The 12,634-nt window shown below is 39.2% G+C and overlaps 1 long non-coding RNA gene across 1 annotated transcript in view; it reads left to right on the forward strand.

Moving 5' to 3' along the window:
• The window catches only part of LOC309808245, a 61,488-nt gene extending 49,094 nt beyond the window's left edge, over window positions 1-12,394 (forward strand). The window contains exon 3 of the long non-coding RNA XR_014294715.1: window positions 12,289-12,394. This is a non-coding gene — a long non-coding RNA (uncharacterized lncRNA). The remainder of the gene's footprint in view (window positions 1-12,288) is intronic.
• The last annotated feature ends 240 nt before the right edge of the window (window positions 12,395-12,634 follow it).

Below are 12,634 nucleotides of genomic sequence, written 5' to 3' on the forward strand. Positions count from 1 at the left end.
TCTTGATCCACACCCACTAGGTACTTACATACATTCAACAATTTCAATATTTGCCACATTTGCTTGATATTTTTCTCTCTTGCTCTCTGTAAACCTGAGTAGAGTTTAAGACTTATGAACAATTCTTTGTGTCCTTACAATATATCCCATTAAAGAATACTATGCTCAAAAGTTACCTTGAAAAATTCTTTTCTCTGTGTGGTTATGATATCAATTTTATGTACAATTAAGTTCTTTTATTTCTATTTTGCTTCAATTTTACGGCTTGTTTGTTTTTTCCATCTGATGTTAGTGTATTTTTAGAACATATAAAACATTTACAGTCTTCAAAAGTCCAGATGATATAAAATGTATCTTTTTTATATCCTCAGAGAAGTCTCACTCCCATCCCCAACCCCTCTCCCCATAAATAAACATTTTAATCCTATTGCAACTTATCCTTCTTGTAGTTCTTTTTAGAAAAATAAGCAAATACATGTATATATTCATATTCCTCTTCTTTCTCACATAAAAGGTAGTGTACTATAATGCAGTTCTGCATCTTGATTTTTTTTTTTTCCATTTAACAATATATCCTGGAGAGGTCTCTGTATTGGTTCATCGTTCTTTTTTATGGCTGTGAAACTTGCTGTTATGTGGTTGATCCAGCCATTCCCTTTTAATGGACATGTGGGCCATCTCTGATCTTTTGCCATGAAATAATGATATAGTGAATAACTATATTCATTCATGCATACGTTGTTTCATATTCATCTTGTCTTCAAAGCAGAGTCTTAGGAGTAAGACTGCTTGTCAAAGGGTAATTGCATGTATAATTTTGATAGATATGGCCAAGTTCTCCTCCATAGGAATATACCGTTGTGCATCCTACCAGTAATGTGTGAGAAACCTGTTTCCCCACAGCCTCACAGAGTTATCAAGCTTTTAGGTTTCTGTCAGCTAATGGGTAAGAAATGGCATCTCATGCAGTGTTAGTTTACAGTTCTCTTATTATGAAAGAAGTTGAGCATCTTATAATATACTTGAGTTATTTGTATATCTGTTTCTATAAACTGTACGGTCACGTTTTATGCCCATTTTTCTATCAAGTTTTGTACTTTTTCTTAAGAGCCCTTTGTATATTAGGGAAATTAGTCCTTATTATAAATAAAAGTTGCAAATATCCCCCTTCCACCATTTATCTTTTGTTATTATTATTGATGTAGTTTGCTTATGGTGCTATTTTGTTACTCAATAAAAAGTTTTTAATGCATTTAAATTTATTATTTTTTTCTTTTTATTGTTTTCCAGCCTTTGAGTCATAGTTAGAAAGACTTTCCCCAGTGCAGATTATAAAGGAATTCAACATGTTTCCTTTTAGCAATGTTCTGGTTTTATTTTTTACATTTAGATCTTGGATCCATTTAGCATTTATTCTGGTAATACTGTAAGTTTTTAAACAAATTTCATTTGGCATTTGACTTTTTCTTTATTTAATAGTATTTTTAAGATTAATCAATCAAATGTTTTTATATTTTATCATAGGCATCTTTTCTGCTTTTAAAAGTATAGTAGGGACTTCCCTGGTGGCACAGTGGTTAAGAATCTGCCTGCCAATGCAGGGGACACGGGTTCGAGCCCTGCTCTGGTAAGATCCCACATGCTGAGGAGCAACTAAGCACGTGCACCACAACTACGGAGCCTGCACTCTAGAGCCGGCAAGCCACAGCTACTGAGCCCGCGTGCCACAACTACTGAAGCCCGCGCGCCTAGAGCAGGTGCTCCGCAACAAGAGAAGCCACTGCAGTGAGAAGCTCGCGCACCGCAATGAAGACCCAATGCAGCCAAAAAAAAAAAAAAAAAAAAGAAAAGTATAGTATACGTTAATTGTAGACAGATTGAAAAGCAAGTATAAAGAAGCAGAGAAAAAATTTCAGTTTACATATGTGCATATTTTCATTTTTACAATAATATTTTGTATTATTGTGATAATACTGCCAATACAGTTTTGTATCCTCCTCTTTTTCACTTAACATTCTAGCATAAGCACTTTCCCATGGTCCTAAAAGCGACGCATAAACATGCATTTTAGTGCCTGCAAAATAGTCCATAATTTGGATATATTATTATGTACTTACCCATTTTCACCTTGTTGATATACTTTTTTGGTTACTCTTTCAGTTGTATCACCAACTCTGTGATGAGTATGTCTACATTGTTCAATTTGGAAGATAGATTCCAGAAGAGGAATTGCTATGTGAAAACCAAAGCACATTTTTTTTAGAATCCTGATACACAGTGTTGAATGCTTTCTAGAAAAGTTATAGCAATTAACATTGCCATCAGCAATATATGATACTATCACTACATCTTAGTACAGCATATTTAAGAAATATCTCTTCCCTTCAACAAACGTTTCTTTTTTTAAATCACAGAGGAAGTAAAATTCTTAGTATGGAGCAGAAAAAAGAGTAAAATTCAAAATATCTTTGCATTGACCAGTAAATTTAGTTTTATCCTCCTTAAATCTTGTATAAGTCATTATAGTGATGTTTACATAATTAAAACACTACTAAAATGTCAGATGCATAATTTGCATCTAACTAATAAAAAATGTCTCATATTGTCCGCCTGCCGATGCAGGGGACACGGGTTCGTGCCCCGGTCTGGGAAGATCCCACATGCCACAGAGCGGCTGGGCCTGTGAGCCATGGCCGCTGAGCCTGCGTGCCTGGAGCCTGTGCTCCGCAACGGGAGAGGCCACAACAGTGAGAGGCCCGCGTACTGCAAAAAAAAAAAAAAAAAAAAAGTCTCAAATTCTTTTAGCAAGTTTTTTTTTTTTTTTGCTGTACGCGGGCCTCTCACTGCTGTGGCCTCTCCCGTTGCGGAGCACAGGCTCCGGACACACAGGCCCCGCGGCCATGGCTCGCGGGCCCAGCCGCTCCGCGGCATGTGGGATCCTCCGGGATCGGGGCACGAACCCGTGTCCCCTGCATCGGCAGGCGGACTCTCAACCACTGCGCCACCAGGGAAGCCCTCTTTTAGCAAGTTTTTATTGAGTATATTCTATATAGCAGGCACTGTCTGGGTCACATGAGATACACCAGTAAACAAAAGTCACCCCTTCACATACTTTAGTTACCTGGCCAGACCTTGAAGCATCTGAGTTTGCTGCATCTTCTATACATTAGGCTGTCTTGCATTTCTTTTTTTGCAAATATGTTTACATTCATTTATCAAACACATATATGTTGATTGCTTATATTATGCCAGACACTGTTCTGGGATCTCAAGATAAACCAGTAAACAAAACAAAGACCCTCCCTCAAGGAACTTGTCTTCTAGTAGGGGAGCATGCAATAAACACTAATGTAATAAATAAGTAAGTTACATAATACATTAGAAGGTGGTTAAGTATACAGGTAAATAGGGGAGCTGTCAGAAGCAGCAATGCACTATGTAGGTGAAGCATCCTAACCCACAATCTCCTCCACTATTATTTCCCATTAAGTTCTCTTTGAGGGCAAAAATGTCTTTACATTTTTTTTTACATCTTTTTAAAAACTTTTGTTTTTAACTAGTTTTAAGCTTACCAAAAAAGTTGCAAAAATAGTGCAAAGAGTTCCTAGATACCCTTCACCCAGCTTCCTCAAATGTTAACAATGTCTTACATAACCACAGCATAATTATCAAACCCAGGAAATTAACATCGATACAATTTGAATTTCACAATTCCCCCCCTCCCCTGTTCTTTTTCTGTTCCAGGAACTTATCCAGCACCCTACATTGCATCTGGTTGTTATTTCTCCTTAGCCTCCTTTAGTCTGTAGCAATTTGTTAGGTTTTCTAAATCTTTTATGACCTTAACACTTTTGAGGAGTAACCCTCATTTTGTAGAATATCTCTAAATTTAGATTTCTGATGTTTTCTCATGATGAGAGTGAGGTGATAAATTTTTGGCCAGAACGCTAGAAATGATGTGGTGTCCTTCTCAAACCAAGGGGATCATGATGTCAGTATATTTTATAACTGGTGATTTTAACTTTGATCATTTGGTTAAGGTAGTATCTGAAAAGTCTCTCCACTGAAGAGTGACCGTCTTTCCCTTTGTAGCTAATAAATATCTTTAGGGACATATTTTGGGACTTTGCATTTTCTCTCTGTGTTTTCCCTGCCCCTGCCCTGCCACTTCTCCAAGGAGCCCTGGTTCCTTTTATTGGAGAATGATGTTTAGAAACCGAGATCTGGGCACTAGATGTGATCACTGAGACTGAGTACCATGGTTTCTAGGCCCTCTCAGCAGACAGCTAGGAAATTATTATATATATCTATAAACCATTCATATATATGCATCAATACCATCTATACCCATCTCTATTTCTGTATGTATCTTTATGTTTTGATCGGTGTACGTATGTACACATATATACATATATATATATATAATATTATGAGTTTATACTGATAGGTTGGATTTCAGTTCAACACCACAGCATTCATTTTAACCTTTCCCCTTTCCTTATTTGCAACGTCTTTCACCAACAGTGAGAAATCAGGCTGTGATTATCTACAACATATTTATTTATTTGTTCTAGTAAACATTTAATGAAACACGTGTTTACTAAATAGAATACAGTAGTTTACAGTAGTTGTCTTTGGCCTGACAATATTCAGTCGAGATACTGTTTTCCATGGTTACTTAACTCAGCTCTTTTCATCCCCCCTCCTTTAGTGTAGTTATGCTATTCATTTGTAGTGTTTGTAATCTACTTTAAGTTCCCTCTATATCCTGGTTAGTTTTGTTTTATTTTTTAGGGCATATAAAACAAGGTATATGAAATATTACTATGGTTTAAAAAGCAGGGCTATAGGAAAAGGTAGACTCAAAGATGTTATTAATCTTTTAAAACTCAGTTCTAGGTACAGTGTTGGCAGTTCAATCAATATTTATTGAATAAAAGAATTCATTTATAATGTCAGTGCAAAATATTGATATTCTAAAAGCACAGTTACAATAGTATTTGAAACTAAAATGATGGCATTGGAAAAACATGGCTGGGAAAGAAAAATTTAGAAGAAAAATATATTAACAGAATTAAACTAAATCAGAGGGGAAGATGGCTTCAGATTCTCACTTTGGCTTTTCTGTCTTAATTCTGTAGCTTTTCAATTAAGCACTTTTAAGGAGTCTTACACAAATTTGAGAAATGCCAAATTTGACAAAGACTTCTCAAAAACTGAGTAATGCTCATATCAGAGTTTACGTTGCCAGAAAGCAGAGTTACCTTTAATACTATTTTCTAGTATATATATGTATATTATTCTATTATTTTATAGAATCTGAGGAATCTACTTTCCATTTTCTGTCTCCTTGTAGAATTTAAAGAACTTTCAAACAAAAGAACATACTTAATTACTAACATTATGAATCTACATGCTTCCTCTAAGTAAATGCCATAATAGGCCACGAATAATTTAAATTTCCGAATAATTTAAATTTCATTGTTCAAAGAAGGGGTGGGGTTGGAGGACTGGGGGAAGGTTTCATTTCTTTCTGTTATCAGCTTTTGTGGAACACCTTCCATTGTCAATTTTTTTTCTATGTCCTGTTCAAAGAAAGTCAACATGGGGTTCTTCATAAAGTCTGTAAACATGTTTTCTTTTTTTAGAGTGGAAAGATGAGGAACTAGAACAAACTGCAGCGTATAATGTAGAAATGGATTTCTGAGGAGAGTCTAAGTTAGATCCCTATCAGCTGGACTTTTCTTGAATATGTTCATCCTGGTTCCCATGTGTACTTTTTTGCAGGCAAACTATAGTGTTCACCAAAACAGAACCTTTTCCCCAGTTTCTCACTGATAGTCCTCCTGGGCCCTCATCCTCCCTCTTCCTGCCTAATTGCGCTCTCAGGAAAGAATCTGCATCAGTTTACTCCAACTTCCATGAATTAAAGTCCACAGGACAGGGGAAAGGAGAAGGAAACCAGCACTGATGGGGGGTTTGGGGGGAGGCATATATCAGCCACTGTGCTGGGGTATATATATTTATATTTATATCTTAAGGCTCATGTCTAAAATGAAAACATGGAAGGGATTTGACCACCATGTTAAAAGAGTTTTAGTGAGAAAGTAAAAAAAAAGTTTATTTTAACACATGGAGTTATCCCTTTTGTGAAAGCTCATCTACTCAATCCACTGCAAAGGTTGGGAACAGCATCTTCTTTAACTTCAGCTTGTCTCTTCCTCGTGCCCTGGCTAGTCTTGTCCCTCATATACCAGACTCTGAATAGCATTAGCTGAAGGTTAGGTTGTTTTCACTGACAATCAGAAAAGATTCTGTTCACTGATAGAGTTCATTTCACAAATATTTATTGAGCTTCTGCTTCATAAATCTCATTTCCTGTGAAAGGGTGATTGAGAGAGGATGTACACGGAATAAACCATCACCCCTATTTCAGGAAGCTCACAGTCCAATGGTAAACATACTCACAGAGTGTGATAAGGGAATGTGTATGTGTGTCTATCAGAGTGGGTCTCCACGCCCTGTGACTTTGGCTTTCTAATCTCCATCAGGCTCCAGGAGTCTCACAAATCCCGTGTTCTGATTTCCCTTTAACCTGCCATTAACGTGGTCACTTTCTCTGGCTCTCACAATAATAAACACGGTGGGCCGGTGATAAATAACTCTATGAGGGCTGTTCTATTTCCAGCTGGAAGGAGCCTCCTTATCCTTGTTAGTGCTCAGCGGGATTTAGGGGCTTAAGCTTGGTGTCAGAGCACCTTTTTCTCTCCCAGGATACACTACTTTTTCTTAGCTCTTATCTTGATTCACTCAGCTGTTTCTCTTTATGCTCTTGCCCCAACACAGGGTGGATGAGAGGACGTGTTGGTCTCTTGTCCCAAAGAGGTGAGATTCATCTAAACCATCCCTTTAGATGGTTCTGTCCCTGCCGATGATGCTGGGGATGAATTCAGAGCAAGGGAAGGGGACAGTCGGGTTGGCCACCACCATCGTGAACTTCTACTCTTCCCTCCTGTCTCTCTGGAGTCCTGGGTATGGGGCAGGATTTGGCTTCATGTTCATTTTCTCAGGAATTACCTAGGACTTGATGAGAAAGGTGACTTCTAACTACTCTTGGACTCGCCTCAGCCAGTTTCATGAAAATGCCAGCTGTTCCAACAGCTAAATGTCTCAGGTATACCCTGTTTATTGTGATGTGTTTTCCTGAAGGGCCCTGCACTCCTGGCTGGTGAGGTTGAGGGCCGGGTCTCTCTGTACAGGGTAACCACAGAGTGGGCAAAATTTGCACAGCACACACGTTTCCTCATCCTCAGCTAGGGCCATGTGTGGGTAGTTAGAGATCTCTGAGAGGGAGACAGTGTCTCTTGCTTCCAGCTTTCCTTTGCACACATCTCCAAACCTAGAAAAAAGCTGAAGACAGAGAAGTTCCGAGGAATGGGAAACAGACCATAAATAGCCACAAATACTCTGGTTTTACTGAGAAATAAAAGTTATGAGTTCTTTGACTTGCTTCCTCATCCCAAAGGTTTTTGGAACCTAAAGACTTGGACCTCTTTGGATGAAACCTAAAAGATAGTCACCAGGAAGACAAAGCTGATATTTCTATTTACTTTGTTGAATGTCCTGCAGAACTTGGGTAAAGATCTCACAGTTTTGTCTAGAGTTTCTAAATAATGGCTGGGAAAGATGTCACAATACTTTGCACGGTCGGGGAAACGAAAGCAGTATTGGAGATGTAATATTTATCATATGTCTGTATGATTGCATGTGCTTGTATAAACACTTCAGAGGTATTTTTAAAGTATTTACAAGTCATGGGAAGATATTCACAGAATGATTGCCATTTGTTACCTTAGGATGGGGATAGCGAGTAGGGAGTAAAGAGGGTGGAGGGAGACTATTAATTTTCTCCTTTATACACTTCGAATCTGGGCTTATTAATTTTCTCCTTTATACACTTCAAATCTGTTCAAATTATTATAGTAAGTGTTTATTTTACATTTATAATCAGAAAGTAAAGCATTCTGTTATAAAAAGGAGCTGGAAGGTTTGCTTGTGCACCCGAGGCTGTCTGAGAGCGGGATTAAAGGAGAGCCTTGCTGATCAGGCAGGAGAGTGTTGAGCCTCACTGGGCGCCTCCGACAGAGCAGGGCTGCCCCTTGGGCTGTGCTGCCACAAGGAGGAGGTCCAGGCGGCTATGGGCCACGGGCCTGGGGGAGCCTGCACGTCCTCAGTCCTGACCTCCAGCAGATGGCCTCGCAGACCCCGGGAGTGATCAATCAAGAGGCTGGCTAGACCTGGGGCTGGAGGGAGCATCTTGAAACCAAATGAGCTGATAAGCAGGGAGCACGTCAGCAAGGCCTAGGGTCTAACATCATTCTTAATTGTAGCCCGCACTGAGCGGGTGCTCAGGGGCCCAGAGAGCATATGCTAGTGCTTTGCAAATCTCTCCTTTAATCTACCACATGCCTGTGAGTTGGTACTGCTTTTATTACCCATTTAACGGATGAGAAACAGAAGTTTAGAAAGCTGTGTCATTTGTCCAAGTTCACTCAGCTTCCAACACAGTTCTATAGTGAAAATATAGTTAAAGCTGCAGAGTTACAGTATATTAATACGTGTGTGTGGTTATATGTTTATATATTTATGGTACATGCTATACAGTCTCCTAGTTTTTCCAGCACTTTCTCACACCTGGTTAATCCTCTTTAGTCTAAAGTCTCCTAAAAAAGCAATAAACATATTGAATTTATTTCAATCTCCCGCAGGGTCTGACGTGTCACAGGCCCTCACTAAATAGTAGTTAGTTGTATTTATTTGTCGCACACAACACTGACAGGACTCAGACCCCAAATAGGTTGGCATACAAGCTCCCCACGTCAAGCAGGGGAAGCAGTCAGCAGCAGGTCAAGCCTTGGGGAGAGCCCCGGGAACACTACTTTATGTGGAGAAAGTGTTCTAAATTCTTCAGCCCACTCTTTCCTCATATCTTTCTCCTCTTCCTCTTCCTTTCCTTATAAAAACATCTGAGTTTGTGTCCTGGGATAAGAGAAAAATGCGGGTCCTGCCCAATTTAGTTCTTCCTCTACTGATCTGATTAGAATAAACAAGAGCCTCCTAGGACTTGTAAAAAAAAAAAATCCTTACTCAGATCTTGGATGAATTATTGCTGAGAGGTTTTAATTGGCTGTGGTTGGCTTCTGACCTCTTGTACAGATTGATTTATGAGGTGAATTTGCAATCAACTGTTGGAAAAATTGATAGCATGGTAGCAGATAGAAGTTGCTGTTTGAATAGAGCTTGGAAAATATTTATGCCATGCCAGCCCCCACTGCAAACACCCAATTTCATGTCTGAAGACAGCACTCCCTAGGAACGCTGATGGACCCTAAGCTAGCCCTACATATTCTGTTTATAAAATCAGATACGTGTTGCCATTTTCCAATCTGCAGGGGGGGAAATATTCAGTTAACATGTAGAATTATCTGTTTTATTTTTCCTATAATTGTTCTTAAGCCTCCTACAAGATTTTACGTATAAAAGTTTCTCTTTCAACACAAAAGTGATTTGCTGTTTTCTTCCCCCACTATTTTAGTATTTCAAATGGTTCTTCCGGAGACATGACTTCTATTTGTGAACCGCTGTTCTAGGGATTTGGACAAGCCCTCAGACTGAAAGACTGCAGGTCCTCTTTCTTTGCGTAAAGAAGCAAGTCAGATTTTGACGGACGGTGTGAGGCAAAAGAGGCTGTGAGCACATGCAAAGTGGTACAATGATTCCACATCAACCTATGTACCTGGCCCTAGATCCCTTTAGAAAATCGGAGACCTGTGCTCAGTGATATTTCTCTCCAGTTCACATTCCTTCTAGGATGCAGAACACAGTTCAGATCCAATGAGCCATTCTTAGAAAATGGTTTAGAAACAAGTGAAGCATTTCCTTGTATGAATTCCTATAGCTTGTGTGTTACACTGACTTAAACTGATTATCAGCCACCTACTATCTCAGCCCTGTCTTCTTTATCCAACAAGCTTCTAAATGTTCCCTGCACTTTGTTAGGTACAGAGTCAGTGCCTAATAACTTGGTGTTAACTTTGTTCCTTCATTCCTTCATTCAGCAAGTCTTTATTGAGTACCTGCCATGAATAACCTCTGAGCAGGCATCAAGTATACAGTGGTGAGCAAAACAGATGTGGATCTTACCCTCACGGGGCATCGCTTCTATGGGAAGGCAGACACTGAACAAATGAAACACATAAATATGTCATTACAAATTATCATATGTGCTAAAAAAAGAAAAAGAGCAGGATGCTGTGGGCAGAATAAAAGAGGAGGCCGACTTTACATTTTGTAGTCAAGGAAGGACTCCCTGAAGAGATGACATTTAAGCTGAGACCTGAAGAAAGAAACCAGCCACGAGAAGAATGGGGAAGATCATTCCAAGCAGAAGTGACAGCATGTGCAAAGGCCCTGCATAGGAGTAGGATTGAGCAGGTACAATCCAGGAGCTAAAAAGGGCCTGTGTGGGTCAAGCATAGTGAGCAATGCAGGAAGAAGGAGGATAGATGATCAGAAGACCAGAGTCATTTAAGGGCTGTACAACTTAAGAAGTCTGGACTTTGTGCCCTGAGCAATGGGAAGATGTATAGATCCCTACAGTACCTCGCGAAGACACTGCATTGAACCTCTGGCTAAAATAGGCCTCTTCTCAGCCTTAGGTCAAATTAAACAAGGTTGTGTCTTTACAGAAAGTTTAGTATATCTCTTTAGGTATTTTTCTCAGTGCATACTATATGCTTTACATGTGTATTATACAATTGAGATAGTATTTGCTTGTGTTCACTTAATGTACCTTGATTTTTAATGACTTCATATTATTTCAATATGGATGTGCCATAATGGATCTAATCTAGTTCCTAGTAGACATTTGAGTCTAATAACATAGTATCTATATTAATAACTTAATGATAAATAAGTTAAATAAGAATGTATAGAACTTACATATTAATCTTTGCACACATATTCCTGATTATTTCCTTGGGGAGAATTCTTAGAAATGAAATTGCTGGGCCCAAAGAATATGCTTACTTTTCTGATTGAATCAAAAGTGCCAGCCTGAAAACTATCAATTAACAAACCCACATGTGAAGTTTGAGAGTAGCCATTTCAACAGGGGTACTGTTTTCAAATGGTGTGTATTGGGCTGCAGAGGAAATGGGGAGTTACTCAGGTCCACTTGGATTGGAATCTTGGGTCTCAAGCTTTGTGTACTGCAGGTAAGTACACAAACCCTAACCTTAGTTTCTTCACCTGTAAAACAGGGGAGATAATAGTATTTGCCTCACAGGAGTGAGGCAAAGATTCAGAGAAATCACGTTTGGAAAGCACTTAACAGAGTACCTACCCAGAATAAGCATTTATTAGTGTTCTGTCTCTCTCTCTGTTTCTCTACACACACACACACACACACACACACACACACACACACACACACACAATGTTACGTTATGTCGTGAATTTGGATACTCTTTTGAGCAAATGGAAAAAAGAAAGTTCCTGTCTTTGTTATCACATCTTTTAGGCATTGAATAAAGTGTTTTTCTACTTTCTCCTGCCAAATAAGTATAATTTCCACATTCAAAGGTCAAATTTCTCTACATGGATATTTCCTTTCCAAAGAGAAGAAAAGTCATCTTTGACTAACACTGGATTTAGAGATTATCTGTTTTGCATTTGAATCTTTCATTATTTTCTTATATTATGAGGCAAAAAAATGTGGCTTGGAAGTAAGAGCCCCTAAAGACCTGGGTGGGAAGGCTGGCTCTTGCCACTCACAGGCCGTGTGGCCTTGGGCCGGTTGCTCACCCTCTCTGAGCCTCATTTCCCCCCACTGTAACATAAGGTAATGCCACCTCTCAGTGTTGTGAGGATTAAATGAGGTTAACACAGGCAGGGGCGCTTGACCTCTGTCGTGTAGGAGATCAGTACATGTTGAACCCAAATCCCAGATCCAGCTCACAAGCAATGAACAGTGAGAATGTGAGCGTGTGAAACTTCCTATATTCATGAGAAAAGACATCTGCTCTTGGGTCAAGCTCAGTCTTTTATTCCTACAATGATCAATTGCCTCTTCCCTTTCATATGCTGTCCTAAAAAATCACAGTGACCCTGACTTATAACCAAGATAAGAAAACACAAGTGATAAGGAAACTGATGAATCTCCTGACACACTGCAGGGTTATTTGAATGATTAAGTTGACCTGCCATTTTCCTCCTTTGTCAATCTAGAAAAACTCTGAAATGGCCAAGAGCTCCAAGGCAGCCAGTAGCCCAACGAACTGAAGAGTGGAAAGAGCGCCTGAGTTCATGGTCGTCCTGAAGGAGTGTCAACACGTAGAGAACCACTGTTTCTCTAAAGGTTAGTGTGAAAAGGTCCATTCGTTCCCATTGAGAGTGATGGCCAGAACCAACCTGGGCATTTACAGATTTTATTTGAGGTGGGAGGGTAAGAAAGGGCCCAGATAATCAGAAAAAGCTTGGGTGGATCAGGACTTTAAAAGTCATAACTCCAACTATGATTTTGAGATTTTCTGATTAGTTTTTTCATTCTCATTACTCTGGAAAACTCTTCCTC

This window comes from Mesoplodon mirus (genome assembly GCF_964341445.2).
Source record: "Mesoplodon mirus genome assembly, chromosome: 7".
Classification (NCBI taxonomy): Eukaryota; Metazoa; Chordata; class Mammalia; order Artiodactyla; family Ziphiidae; genus Mesoplodon; species Mesoplodon mirus.